Genomic DNA, 15,487 nt, shown 5'->3' on the forward strand with positions numbered 1-15,487 from the left:
AACGAAGCACATCTCCTTGCCGTTTCACTTGGACACTTCTACGGGAAGGAAATGTCTTACATGTGTCGACGTTTTCTGTTTTGATTCGCCTCATGGATTGAAATGGAAAATTCAAGAGGTTGAACCGAAGAATTTCTCCTCTGTTCTTAAAGTTCACATACGTGAATAAGAAATTGGGCTCGGTGGATCCTACGGACAACCAAAATCCAGGCAGAAGGACCATTTCTTCACTAATAAACAAAGCTTCAGAGTGGTTAACAAGGAGAGCTGTTTCTCTTCCCCCAGAAGTCCATGCCCAAAGATGCTGTTTTTAATGGCGTTGTCGCTCCAAAAGTTTTATTTATGACCGAAGAAAGAAATGGAAGGAATACTAATTCAACTGCAGATGACACAAAATTGGATGGGCGAGCTAAATACCCTGGATAATAGAAATAAAATTATCTTAATGGTTTATAGAAACGGGCTGACAAGAACGCGAATAAAATTTAATAGAGAAATGTGGCGTTCTTTACTTTGGAAACAGAAAACAAATGTAGAGGCATAGCTTGGTAATAATACTTGTGAAAAAAAAAAACCATCAGTTTGTTGCAAAACTGGACTGGAATGTAGCTAAAAAAAAGTCAGAATTTTCCAATTTATTTTATTTGGTGTCGCTTAAGCAGTCAATGGAATGCTGTGCTCAGTTCTGGGCAGTGCAGCTTAAGGGAACAGACAACCTGCGAAAGATTTGGGAAAAGTGACCGAAAAGGAACAAGATTATAATTTGTATGAAGGGCTCGGTATGGCAAGCCTTGAGAAAGGATGACCAGTGGAAGAAGCTCTTCAAATTCTTGGGGGAAAAAAAAAAACGTGGAAGAAATATTTTTCTTCCCCCACCTTATTTCAGTGTGGACACAGAATTGTGGGTCGAAGTCACACAAAAATAGATTGCTTTTCTTTTCCTCTCTCTTTCCTTTCTCCTTTTTGTAGGTAGGTGACATGATTAGAAGTTAACAGTAACAGAGTTGGAAGGGAACTTGGAGGTCATCTAGTCCAACCCCCTGTTCACGCAGGAGACCTATACGAGGGATTCGAACCGCCGACCTTTCTGATTGACAAGCTCAGCGTCTTAGCCACTGAGCCACTTAAGGAGCCACTCAGGTAGGATAGAAAGACTGGGACGCGGTGGCTCAGTGGCTAAGACGATCTTGTCGATCAGATCAGACTGAGCTTGTCGATCAGAAAGGTCGGCAGTTCAGTGGTTCGAATCCCTAGTGCCGCATAACGGGGTGAGTTCCCGTTACTTGTCCCAGCTTCTGCCAACCTAGCAGTTCAATAGCATGTAAAAAATGCAAGTAGAAAAATAGGGACCACCTTTGGTGGGAAGGTAACAGCGTTCCATGCACCTCTGGCGTTGAGCCATGCTGGCCACATGATCACGGAGACATCTTCGGACAGCACTGGCTCTTCGGCTTTGAAACGGAGATTAGCACCGCCCCCTATAGTCAGGAACGACTAGCACATATGTCCGAGGGGAACCTTTACCTTTAAGACTTTTATCCTGGTGGCCCAAACAAGGCTTTCTAATACTATGAAACAAACAAAGAAACAAAGAAAAGGCTGACAATTTTCAAGACCAATCTTCTCTTCCAAATTTTCAAATTCTCCAGTTCATGATCAACAAAAGGTATTTTAACACACCATCAGATCCAAATGGTAGATTTTGAAACAAGGAAAGGGACTTCCCCCCCCCACTACATCTGGTGAAAATAATTAAATTGGTAGGCAAATGGTATTTCAATGGTCCCTCCTTTAATTTCTGTGACATCCGTTTTAACCTATTTTTCTGTGTGATCATAATTTATTTGTTTGCTTGTTTGTTTGTTTGTCAAACATGTACAAGGTAGCAAGTATAAGTATGAACATAAGCGTGAAAAAAAGAAGTAAATACAGATAAATGGGGACAGTAAGACAGGGACGGTAGGCACACCGGTGCGCTTATTCATGCCCCCTTTATGAACCTCTTAGGAATGGGGTGAGCTCCACGGAGGACAGTTTAAGGTTGAAGCTGTGAGGGTTTGAGGATGTAACAATGGAGTTGGGTAGAGCATTCCAGGCATTAACCACTCTGTTGCTGAAGTCGTATTTTCTGCAATCGAGTTTGGAGCGGTTTACCTTAAGTTTGTATCGATTGTTTGCCCATGTATTATTGAGGTTGAAGCGGAAGAAATCGTTGACAGGTAGGACATTGTAGCAGACAATTTTGTGTACTATGCTTAGATCAGACCGCAGGCGGCGAAGTTCCAGATTGTCCAAGCCCAAACTTTCAAGCCTAGTGAGCAGAGGAGTGGAGTACTCTTCTTGTGAAATACTCTGGACCCGCTCAGTCGTGTTAATGTCCGATACACAGTGTGGATTCCAGGCAGATGAGCTGTATTCAAGAATTGGTCTGGCAAAGGTTTTGTATGCCCTAGTTAGCAGTACAATGTTACCGGAGAAGAAGCTTCGCAAGATAAGGTTAACAATTCTTAATGCCTTTTTGGCAATGCTGTTCTAGTGAGCTCGGGGGCTTAGATCATTTGAGATGAGTACTCCTAGGTCAGGGGTCGGCAACCTTAAACACTCAAAGAGCCATTTGGACCCATTTCCCACAGAAAAGAAAACACCGGGAGCCACAAAACCTGGGTGGGCATGGCAAACTCGATGTCACTCACTTCCACCAGTCACATGATCCCCCCCAGCTACGCCTACCCAGCCGGTCATTAGGGCAGAGAACCAGTTGTTAAAAAACACCGGGAACCACAAAACCCTTTTGACATCTCTCTCTTCCTCCCTCCCTCCCTCCTCCCTCCCTCTCTCCCCCTCTCTCTGTATCTATGTCTCTCTCTCTCCCCCTCTCTCTGTATCTATGTCTCTCTCTGTATCTTTCTGTCTCTGCCCTGGCCGCTTCTCCATCCCCCGCCATCGCCCTTACCTTCTCAGGCCAGGCGAGGAGTGACTGGGAGGGGAGGGTGAGGGGCGGGGCCAGCCAGTGGTGGGGTCACCTGACAGGGAGTCACAGCAGAGGGCCAAAAGAGCCGCATGCAGCTCCGGAGCCGCAGGTTGCTGACACCCGTCCAAGGTCCTTGACAGATGCCCACCTTGCTGCCAAGGACCGAATTAAATTTCGCTAACTTGACCTCACCAAATTCCAAAAGCTGTTCATTGTCACAGGAGTTGCTGGGGCTTAGCATTACTGGAAAAAAATTAATTCAAGTTGTAAATACGAGAAGGATATTTTTTTTTAAAAAAATTGAAGACTTTTGTGAAACTTCGTATTGTTTCTCAGATTAAAACAAAAGGCATATATGCAGAGTGAGTTTGTAGTACTCATAGCTTCTTACGAAGGAGCCTTTGCAGTTAGGATGTTTTGTCCAGAATTTGAGGACAATTTAAGGAAACTTTGTTGAAGTAAAATAGGATGTGCATATCTATCCTTTTATGATTTGCTTTGCTCTGTTATTACAGGTAGTTCTCAGCTTGCAACAGTTCATTTAGTGACCGTTGAAAGTTACAACGGCACTGAGAAAACTGATTTATGACAGTTTCTCATGGTCCTTTGCAGCATCCCCATGATCATGGGATCAAAATTCAAACCCTTGGCAACTGACTCATATTTATGACCGCTGCTGTGTCCCAAGGTCGTGTGACCCCCGTTTTGTGACCTTCTGACAAGCAAAGTCAACGGGGAAGGCGTGTGACTAATTTAACAACCTTCCTTCAAGTGAAAGTGGTTCACTTAACAAAGCAAGAAAAGTCATAAAATGGGACAAAACTCACTTAGCAAATTTCTTCCTAATAACTATCTCCTGTCACTTAGGACTATAACCTTGTTGCTTGTATCTTTACGATTTATATTGTTTTATTTGTTCCCTAGTATAATTTGATTGCTTATTAGTAACTTATGACTATTATTAAGTGTTGTATCTTATGATTCTTAATGAATGCATTTTTTTTTTCTTTTATGTAAACAGAGAGCATATCAGTGGTGGGTTTCAAAATTTTTTACTACCGGTTCTGTAGGCATGGCTTGGTGGGTGTGGCAGGGGAAGGATACTGTAAAATCTCCATTCCCTCCCCAATCCAGGGGAAGGTTATTGCAAAATCCCCATTTCCTCCCAATCAGCTGGGACTCGGGAGGCAGAGAATAGATGGGGGTGGGGCCAGTCAGAATTTTTACTACTGGTTCTCCGAACTGTTCAAAATCTCTGCTACCGGTTCTCCAGAACTGGTCAGAACCTGCTGAAACCCACCTCTGGAGCATATGCACCAAAGACAAATTCCTTGTGTGTCCAATCACACTTGGCCAATAAAGAATTCTATTCTATTCTTACTTAGCAACATAAATCCTGGGCTCAATTGTGGTTGTAAGTTGAGGACTACCTGTATTTCTCTAAATATTTTTTTTTTAAAAAAAAAAGAAAGAAAGAATGTGGGAATTTAGTTCCGAGTATGTTTTTTTTAAAAAAATAAATTCCACTGATGTTGGATTTATTTACTCCCTTAGCAGAAAGGTTAATTTAACTTAATTTGTTGACAATTGTGCTAGACTTTTCTCCGTAGTTGTATCTGTTAGATAGTCAGTTGACTGACCAACAATTAAGCAGCCACAAGTTTTCACTCTGCATCTAAAAAAAACCCCAAAACCTCTTGATGTGTCTCACTTTAGTTAAGATGGTTACAATAGCAAATTATGGGGCATATTTAAATCTGAGATGGGCAAGCAAGATGAGTTAAATAGCCCCTTCAAAACCTACCTTGAAATATGGGTATTTACATTTTCTCAATCTATTTCTGTAATTCATATCTGGACGGGAAATATATATTGCAAGCTTAGTCCTCCTTCCTTACTTGCAGATGAAGTGCAAATATCCCTTTCAGCTCCATATTATACCTCTGAATTGCTAAGCAAATTTCAGCAACAGAAATTTTGGGCTCAATTGGAGGACTACCTATGATGTAGTCCTCAACTAACAATTCCTGGAAAGTGTACTACGGTTCAGATATTGGTATCAATGGCTATGATGACCTTCTCCCTCATGCTGAGCCTGGAACTTGACTAAATCATCATCATCATCATCATCATCATCATCATCATCATCATCATCATCTTTTAACCACCCCATAAATCCCTTGCGGGGTGGAATCTGGGCAACTGAATGGAGCTAGCAGAATGTTTGAATGGCCGGATGCCTTTCCTGTCACCGAGGCAGAGTTTTGTTCAGCAGAGATATTTTCCCATTGTGCCCAGAGAGAGAAATATCTGCTTCTACCTAAGATCAAACTCACAGTCTCTTGATTGTGAGGCGAGAGCTCCACCTCTAGGCCACCGCACTACTCCTGGAACCTGACTAAATTGATTAGATTAATTAACCAAAAAAAATTAACCAGTAAAAATTCTGACTGACCCCGCCCACCATCTATTCTCTGCCTCCCAAATCCCAGCTGATTGGGAGGAAATGAGGATTTTGCAGTAATCTTCCCCTGGAGTGGGGTGGGAATGGAGATTTTGCAATATCCTTCCCCCAGGAGTGGGGAGGGAATGAAGATTTTGCAGTATCCTTCCCCTGCCATGCCCACCAAGCCACACCACACCCACCAAGCCACGCCCACAGAACCGGTAGTAAAAAAATTTGGATTTCACCACTGCCCCATATGTTATAATACTCCCGATTCTTCCTTCCCTTTAATTGCCAACGTTAATCTATTCATTTCTGATGATTTGATTCTGATATTTTCTTAATTACCTCTCCCTCTGTAGGGATTTTTTTCCACTTTCCAATTTTGTGCAAATACATTTCTCGCTGCAGTTATTACATGGATCCATTTTCTTTACTAAATTTCTCAGGTAAAATACAGTACCCAACAAAAACAGCTCTGGTTTTAAATCAATAGGTTGCTGAGTCATTTTCTCTAGCCATATCCGAATTTTTGCCCAATAGTTTCTCGCTTCTGCACATGTCCACCACATATGGTAATATGATCCCGGTGCCTGGTGGCATTTCCAACATTTAGTCGGTTGATTTGGATTCTGAGAGGTTCATAGGCTGGTTGTAGGTCAAGATGTCGTTTGATGGGATTGCTTGTGGAAGGCTGGGTAACATCTTCAGCGGAGTTTAGGGGATGTCGGTGTTCTTCTGTTTATAACTGATTCACCAGTTGCGTCCCTTTCTCGATCGGGATTCCCTACGCACAGTCACTCAGGCGCTCATCACTTCCCGCCTGGACTACTGCAATGCTCTCTACATGGGGCTCTCCTTGAGGAGAACCCGGAGGCTCCAACTGGTGCAGAATGCGGCCGTGCGGGGGATTATGGGAGCGAGGGGCCGCTCCCATGTGACACCTCTCCTGCGTGAGCTGCATTGGCTTCCAGTGGTCTTCCGGGTGCGCTTCAAGGTGTTGGTCACCACCTTTAAAGCGCTCCATGGCATGGGACCTGGGTATTTGCGGGACCGCCTTCTGCCGCCGATAGCCTCCCACCGACCAGTGCGCTCCAACAGAGAGGGACTCTTCAGGGTGCCGTCAGCCAGGCAACGTTGGCTGGCGACCCCCAGGGGGAGGGCCTTCTCTGTGGCAGCAACTGCCCTCTGGAACGATTTGCCCCCGGAGATACGAAGGATATCGGATCTCCGGGCCTTTCGCCGTGCCCTAAAAACTTTTCTTTTCCATCAAGCAGGGCTGGCGTGAAACCCCCCCCCCCCTTTTTAGTTTTTAGCTTTTTAAATTGTCAAAGGGATTTTAGTTTCAATGTTTTAAATTTTTGGGCCACAGTTATTTAATTCTTTTAATAATTTTAAATTTTGTATCGATATGTGTTTTAGTCTGGCTGTGCACCGCCCTGAGTCCACTTGGAGAAGGGTGGGATATAAATTGAATAAAATAAATAAATAAATAAATAAATAAATAAATAAATAAGGGCTTCAGGTATGGGTGAGTCAAGTGAGGGTCTTGTGATGGATCAGGTGTGAGTCATCCGTGAGTCTTGTGATGGGTCTTGTGATAGAGAGATTACATCAGGTCTGGATCATCTTCAGGCCTGCTGAAGATATTTTCTAGCTGGTAACGAAATGTGTGGACGCCAACCCACAAGTTCGGAGAACGAACTTTCACCCTCATCTTACCCCTGAGCTACAGATATTCGCCACTATTGCAAAGCTACACGGGCGTGCAATGCTTAAACTTGATTAGGAAGTATTGTCCCTCCCACAATTTAATAGGGAGATGGGAATTAGTCTTGAATCATTAAGAGTTAGGCCAAGGTTGAACAGCTCAGGTTTCTCCAGGAGTCACCATCCACAAGCACTCGATGAGATGTCTCCATTTTCTTTAGTCCCAAAGCCATTTCAGCTCTGGGAGATCTCTTTCACATTACAGGTAGTCCTCAACGTACGACCACAATGGAGTCCCAAATTTCTGTTGCCAAGTGGGACAATTTCCCCGTTTTATGATCTTTCTTGCCACAGTTGTTAAGTCAATTGTTGCAGCTGTTAAGTTAGTAACATGGTTGTTAAGTGAAGCTGGCTTCCCTTATTGATTTTGCTTGTAAGAAGGTCACAAAAGGGGACTGTGGGACACAGCAACTGTCATAAATACGAGTCAGTTGGTTAGTTTAGCTTATTGATTAACCCACGTAGGCCACATCGAAATATAAATATGAGTCAGTTTCTAGGCATCTGGATTTTGATGACGTAACCCTGGAGATGCTGCAGTGGTCAGAAGTGTGAAAAATGACCCATAAGGTAATTTTTTTCCAGCGCCGTTGTAACTTCAAACAGTCACTCAATGAATGACTGTAACTCGAGGACCGCCTGTAGGTAGTGTAGCAACTTCACAGTGTCCTTTTTCCATCCCTGGAAATCAGACCACCCCCAAACCAAGATTTCAGTCTAGGTGATGCTCTTTCTTTCTTTTTCTTTTTCTTTTCTTCTTTGATTTAAAAGGTGAAGCCAAGACCAGAAACCTTCCGTCATCCTTACAAGGTGGTGCTGTGGAGAGCAGATCAAAGTTCTGGAAATTTGTAGAAAGAGGTGAGGAGCCATCTTGCTTGGGAAGGGAGAAAAAAACAGAGCCAGGAGCTGGAGGAAGAGAGGTAGAGATATGAGCTCAGGAGATCCGAGGAGTAAACGAGGAGTAAATGAGGAGAATCCAACAGGAAAAGGGATCAAAACTGATTTTGGAAGCTAACTGAAGATGGCATTTGAGGTCGTTTAGAAAGGAATCGGATGGTGTGAACATTCAATTTCTACCGTGTTTCCCTGAAAATAAGACCCTGTCTTATATTTTCTTGAACCCTGAAATAAGCGCTTGGCCTTATTGCCATGCACTCAAAAGCCTAACTGGGCTTATTATCAGGGGATGTCTTATTTTGGGGGAAACAGGGTAGCAATTTATTTAGCACCTATTTTGGCAAGGAATGAGCTTGAAGCCAACTCCTGATAGCCCCATTAGCTTTTCTCGTTGCGTTTGTCTCCTCCTAGACAACTAAAGAGGTGTGTGTTTGTGTACATGTTTTTCTCAACACACACAAACACAAACACGCACTATGCTGCATCCATCTGGGGATAAAAGCAAAGAGCGAAGAGAGAAAAATCTCTCGCCTCTTCAAAACTGGCTAATGTGGAGATGCATGTAGAAAGGATCAGAACTGATTTTGGAAGCTAACTGAAGATGGCATTTGAGGGTTTATTTAGAAGGGAATCGGCTGGTGTGAAAAATCACACATACTGTAACAACCGGTTTGGCCAGCACCAGAAATATGAGCGCGCGCACCATCCGTGCACATTGTGCGGCGTCACAAAACACAGCAATTTGCTCGCATGTGCCATCCGCGCATGCATGCGGCATCAAAAACACAGCAATATAGGACGAGATTGTGCCCGGATGGCAATGACCGGTTCGTGTGAACCGGTCCAAACCGGCAGAAGCCCACCACTGCATCTGGGGATAAAAACGAAAAGCAAAGAGAGAAAAATCTTTCTCCTCTTCAAAACCGGCTTAATGTGGTGATGAGTTTAGAAAGGAGTACCTAAAATATAAACAAAAACAGCGTACTTAATGGGCCAGGAGTTTTGCAAACAAGCGAGCGCTTGGAGAACCCGTTAAATTTTCCGCGAACCCGTGATCTTCAAAATGTTCTGGTTCTCATCAGGACAACTATTTCATCCGTGGAAAATGCTGCGGTCGCAAAGGCTTTTTCGTCTTAGGCGTCTTAATCCGTCTGAAATGCTAATTATCTCACTTAAAAGAAAGTGTTAGAACTGACCACTGGTGCTAGGGCTGTGGCGTTCACCGCAGACTTAGCTACTTGTAGAGGGCAAAGGATTGTAGGAGGGGAACACAATCCAGAAATTGGGTGATGTGGCAGGAATGTTCCTGCATTAGAAAGCCGATGGGAGAGTGCAGAGCTGAGCTTTTTCCCGTGGGAAAAACAAAATAGAAATTCCTATATCTTCAGGACAAATCACACAGCCTTGATGCTAGGAGTCCTTCATAAGGAAGGGGCATTTTTTTTCCCTGGCTTGTGGTTAAATTAATTTAGTTGAGAATTGACAGCATGAAATAAGTTTTTCAGCATGAAAAACTACGACTCAAATTTACCGGCCTGCAGATCTGACGTTGGATTTGAGAAAATCCAATGGCCAGGGAGTTTTAAAAACAGTCCTAACAGCAAAACTGTTCATCAGAGAAATAACAACTAGAATTGTTTTGGTTACACAACTAATTCCAGTCATCATGCAGTCCTATTTTTAGCTGCTTTGTGAAAGCTGGGTTGCTGTTTACAAACAAGTTACTCTAATTTGATGACTTGCTACTACTTTAAATCTAGAGACACGCTGTGAAATACCCCTGGTATCTAAATAGGACACATTTCTATTCTTACAGAACAATAAAATATTTTATGACAAATGAAGTACCGATATATTTTCTTAAAGCGTCATTTGTTTGTTAAAAAGCAAAAAAAAATCACATCTAGACAAAATATAGAGTGTATTGTTGTTGTTGTTTTTTACCATAAAAGGCAATCTGCGGAGTGATAGGATTTGACTTATTCTTGTGTCGGGGGTGGCATTATGGAAAGCTAGGTTTTCTCTTCCAAATCTAGCTAACGTTTTATTGTGCGATGTATACTTTGAGTGGGTAGGTGTGGGTGCGGGGACGGGACTTATTTATTCAAACCAAGAATCTGCAAGAATGAGATGTTGGCAATCTTGCCTGAATCATTTCACGTCGCTTGTACCAATAAAGGAGAATATTTGTAGCTCGGGGTTGAAATGAGGGACTCATTGGGACACTCTGAGCTTGGGGTGCTTTCCTTGAATACGTTTCATTACACAAACTAGGGAATATCAGAATAACAGAATAATAGAATCGGAAGGGACATTCAAGATATAGTCTAGTCCAATCCCCTAATCAAACAGGAGAGTCCATACCATTTCAGACAAATGGATGTCCGAGCTCTTCTTAAAAACTTCCAATGATGGAGCACCCATAACTTCTGAAGGCAATCCATTTCACTGGTTAATTGTTCTAACTGTCAGGAAATTTCTCCTTAGTTCTAAGTTGTCTTCCAGGTGGTCTTCCAGGTGCGATTCAAGGTGTTGGTTGCCACCTTTAAAGCGCTCCATGGCATGGGACCTGGGTATCTACGAGACCGCCTTCTGCCACTGATAGCCTCCCATCGACCGGTATGCTCCCACAGAGAGGGGCTCCTCCGGGTGCCGTCAGCTAGACAATGTCGGCTGACGACCCTCAGGGGGAGAGCATTCTCTGTGGGGGCCCCTACCCTCTGGAATGAGCTGCCCCCGGAGATTCATAGGATTTCTGACCTGCGCACCTTTCGTCGCACCCTAAAACCATTATTATTCCAACAAGCAGGGCTGGCCTAAATAATAATAATATTTTTACTATTTTAATTGGGTTGTTTTATTAGAATTTTCGGCCAATTGATTTAATTGTTTTAAATTGTTTTTAAAATTTTTATACTGTCATGGTTTTATTTCTGGCTGTACACCACCCTGAGCCCTTCTGGAGAAGGGCGGTATAGAAATTTAATAAAATTAAATAAATAAATAAATAAATAAATAAATAAATAAATAAATAAATAAATAGGTAGGTTGCTTCTCTCCTTGGTTAATTTTCAACCATTGTTTCTTGTCCTGCTCTGGAAAATAGGTAGACCCCCCTCTTCTTTGTGGCAGCGTCTCAAATATTGGGACATTGCTATCATGTCACCCCTAGTCCTTCTTACTGGTATGACTGGATTAGACATATCCAGTTCCTGCAACCGTTCTTCATATGTGTTAGCCTCCAGCCCCCCTAATCATTTTTGTTATTCTTCTCTGCACTCTTTCCAGAATCTCAACTTCTTTTGGGTTACTTTCGAGCTTGCATTTTTAAAAATTGAGTTACAGAGTATTATAAAATACAAAAAAAAAATACCAACCAAAAGTAAATAGAAGAGCAGTGAGGGGGAAAGGGGGAAGGGAGAAGAGAAGTGAGGAAAGATAAGAAAAAAAAAGAAGAGAAAAAGAAGCATTGGCTTCCAACTCTCTCTGTTACAGTAAAATAAGGCATTGACATCAAATCACAACTTTTTGCTTTTCCATAATAGTATAAACAAGCCTGTCAGAGGGTTTATTGCGTGGCTACTATTTTCAGACCATCCAGGACACAGAGGTAGTAGACGGCTTCTTAAAGGGCAATATCCCTGCTGACTCATTCTCAGTCTTAAAGGAGCTGGACAGCTTTAAATCTTCATTACCCTGACACTTTTGACCCCCTCTCAGAGGTGAAATGCGTCCGGTTCGGACCGGATCGCCCAATCCGGTAACGATGGAGGTGGGTGGTTTGGAGAACCGGTAGCAAAAATCCCTGCCCCCACCCCCTATGCCCAGCTAAGCCGCACAATCATCAGAGGCTTTTTTTAAAAAAAATTTAAAAGCATTTTTTCTACAACCTCTTCGGCTGAAAAAATGCTTTTAAAAGTAAAAAAAAAAAAAAGCCTCTGATGATTGCGCGGGTCAGCTGGGATCGTCAGAGGCTTTTAAAAGCATTTTTTTCTACAACCTCTTCAGAGGTTGTAGAAAAAAATGCTTTTAAAAGCCTCTGACGATCCCAGCTGAATTGCCTGATCGGCAGAGGCTTTTTTTTCTTTTAAAAGCCTCTGACGATCCAAGCTGAGTTGCCTTCACCGAAGAGGTTGTAGAAAAAATGGTTTTAAAAGTTAAAAAAAAAATTGGCCATGTCCACCCAGTCACATTACCCCCCACCAAGCCACGCCCACAGAACCGGTAGTAACAAATTTTAGATTTCACCACTGCCCCCTCTTCTTTGTAGCAGCCCCTCAAATATTGGAACAGTGCTATCATATCACTCCTAGTCCTTCTTTTCACTAGACTAGACGTATTCAATTTCTGCAACCGTTTTTCAAATGTTTTAGCTTCCAGCCACCTAACCCATCTTCATTGCTCTTTTCTGCACATATCACCACTGTTGCCATCATGCATATCAACGCATATCATCAGTGCTGGCGTCATGCCTCACCACCAGCACTGATGATATTACCTAGTTGGGTAATAAAACGTTTGCAAGAAAACAAGCAAGCTCAGAGAGCACCAAGGACCCTTCGTGCCTCTTGTTCATAACCTTTAGGACAAGGGTGGGCAAACTCCACTTGTACAATCTATGGATTACTGTTATTATTATTATTTTTGCTTGCATATCCAAGGCAACCAATGTGTTTTAAATTTGTATGTGCAATAGCATTTGTGGCATTGCTACAAGCGATTTGAATAACATGTGATATTTTCTGAAATACTGTGGAATTGGGATCGTAGAAACACCCAGGAACATAGAAGAGTTCAGAGACAGATGCATAAATAAATGTCTTAAACATATTTATTCATATAATAAATCATAGTAACTATGTACAACAGAGATCAAGTCTCATGAGGAACAAACATGAAAAGAGGTCAATGGATCGAAACCATCCTCTGCTACCATTCTGTGGAATTGGGATCGTAGAAACAGCCAGGAGCATAGAAGAGTTCAGAGGCAGATGCATAAATAAATAAACATATTTATTCATATGATAAAGCATATTAACTATGTACAACAGAGATCAAGTCTCATGAGGAACAAACATGAAAAGAGAGAGATGGAGAGAGCAAGGTGGAAAAGGTTGGAGGAGGTTTTATACTCAGGGTAAGCCCCTCCTTTCCACATACGGATGGAGACACTCTCTGCCTCCACTGGTGTCTACATGACACATGTGCCAATGGCTTGCAAATACTTGACAAATACTTTCAAATTCTCTGAATTAATCCAAGTTAAGTCATCTAGAGTGTGCTGTCCACATTATGTCTGGACCATTTGAGAATCACGCCAAAAGCTTAAGTATCTTTGTAAAATTCCTACAACTAGTCCGTTTTGGCTGTTCTACCCGATTGAGGATTGCGGTTTATTTTCCGCCTATGTTTGATCTATCGCTAATCATATAAGTGTGTATATAATTGCATCCTGAAATGGTATAATTAAGTTATATGTTTCCCATTCTGGTTTACTGCCTTCATTGGTGGGATTGGGTTAGGATGGGAGGAGCTGCAGGCTAATGAGACTAAGTCATGTGTTGAGCATTCCCAAGCAGCACAGAAAATGTCAAGGAAGATCTTGGGAAGTGTGGTTTTCAGTCGTGGTTATGTGTGCCTTGTGTAATCTAGTGTCGGTTGCAGTTTTCCAATCCATTCACACATTAATGCTTCTCACTTTCCCTCCACCAAATTCCCTTCCGGATTGTAAGGTCTGAGTAGAAATCAAGCACGGATAATCTAAAGCAGGGATCTGCAAACTTGGCAACTTTAAGACACTTGTGGACTTCAACTCCCAGAATTCCCCAGCCAGCCATGGTAACTCGATTTCAATCAGATGTTTTACAGGATCCCTTGTGATAGTTGGGCTTGCTAAGAGTTGACACTGACATGTCGACACTGAATGAAATCAAAGGAGTGTCGTGGATCAGTGGTTAAAGATACTGAGCTTGTCAGCTGGAAAGCTGACAAGCTTGGGTTTGAGACCCGAGTGTCGCACGACGGGATGAGCTCCTGTTCCTTGCTCCAGCTCCTGCCCAACCTATCAGTTCATGTAGGTCATGAACTGCATCAAAAGCATGTAAATCAGGGGTGGGTTCTACTTACCTTTACTACCGGTTCGCATTGTGCCCATGTGCGTGTGCTTGCTTCGCATGTGCAGATCACCTATGGTGACATCCGGGTCAGTGGGCGGAGCCTCCCTCCGGTTTTACTACCAGTTCTTGCGAACTGGTCCAAACCGGGGGCAACCCACCACTGATGTAAATGCAAGTAGATAAATAGTTACCACTTTGATGGGAGGGTAGCAGCGTTCTGTGCACCTTGGCCTACAGTCATACTAGCCACATGACTACAGAAATATCTTTAGACAATGCTGGCTCCCTTCGCTAAGAAACGGAGATGGGCACCCACCCCCCACCCCCAGAGTTGGATACAACTGGACAGGAGAAACCTTTACCTTTACTTTAAGAGTTGACACTGATATGATGACACCTAATGAAATCATGATATCATTTTGAAAAAGATGGATAACTGTGACACAAAGGCTACTATCATTTGGTAAATTGGCAGCTACCGTATTTTTCGGAGTATAAGATGCACCGGAGTATAAGACGCACCTACCTTTTTTGGTGAGGAAAAGACAAAAAATAAATCTGCCTCTGAGCAATTTTGCCTCGTTGCAGCAAACAGCAAACAGCCTGCTTTACTTTCAGTTTCGTTTTCAGCATAGCTTGATTAGCACAAGAAAAAAAAAAATCTGCTCCAGCAATTTACCTCTTTGCAGCAAGCAGCAGAGCCCTGCGCAAAACAGCTGAGAGCAAATCAGCTGAGAGTCGGGAGGCTGATCCAATCAACTTGTGCTAATTAGCCTGTGCTTAAGCTGAAAGGAGCTGTTTTTTTCTTGCTGTTTGCTTGCAAGGAGGTAACAGCTGCGAGGCAGAGGCCAAAGGGTGGGGGCCAGTGGGTGGGCAGGGCTACATTCGGTGTATAAGACACACCTAAATTTTCTCCCCCTTTTAGGGGGGGGGGGAAAGGTGTGTCTTATACTCCAAAAAATACCATAGTTAAAACAACCCAATCAAAGGGTATCAATATCCTGGAGGATAGTATTGAGTGGAGTCCTCAAGAGCTCCCTTTTTGGTTCCATGCTATTCCAAATTTTTAAATGACCCGAAGGATGGAATGTAAGGGACGCTCATTAAATAGCCATCGCACTTAGACTTACATCCCACTTCACAGTGCTTTACAGCCCTCTCTAAGCGGTTTACAGAGTCAGCCTCTTGCCCCCCAATCCGGCTCCTCATTTTACCCACCTCAGAAGGATGGAAGGTTGAGTCAACCTTGAGCCTGGTGAGATTCAAACTGCCAAATTGCAGTCAGCC

General features: G+C 42.9%; 1 protein-coding gene across 1 annotated transcript in view; it reads left to right on the top strand.

Moving 5' to 3' along the window:
* Positions 1 to 15,487, top strand: part of NTF3 (neurotrophin 3) — a 172,436-nt gene that overhangs the window by 155,830 nt on the left and 1,119 nt on the right. The window lies entirely within an intron of this gene.

The sequence above is a fragment of the Pituophis catenifer genome, unplaced genomic scaffold, assembly GCF_029215685.1.
Source record: "Pituophis catenifer annectens isolate HBS135680 unplaced genomic scaffold, rPitCat1.0.hap2 SCAF_7, whole genome shotgun sequence".
Lineage (NCBI taxonomy): Eukaryota > Metazoa > Chordata > Lepidosauria > Squamata > Colubridae > Pituophis > Pituophis catenifer.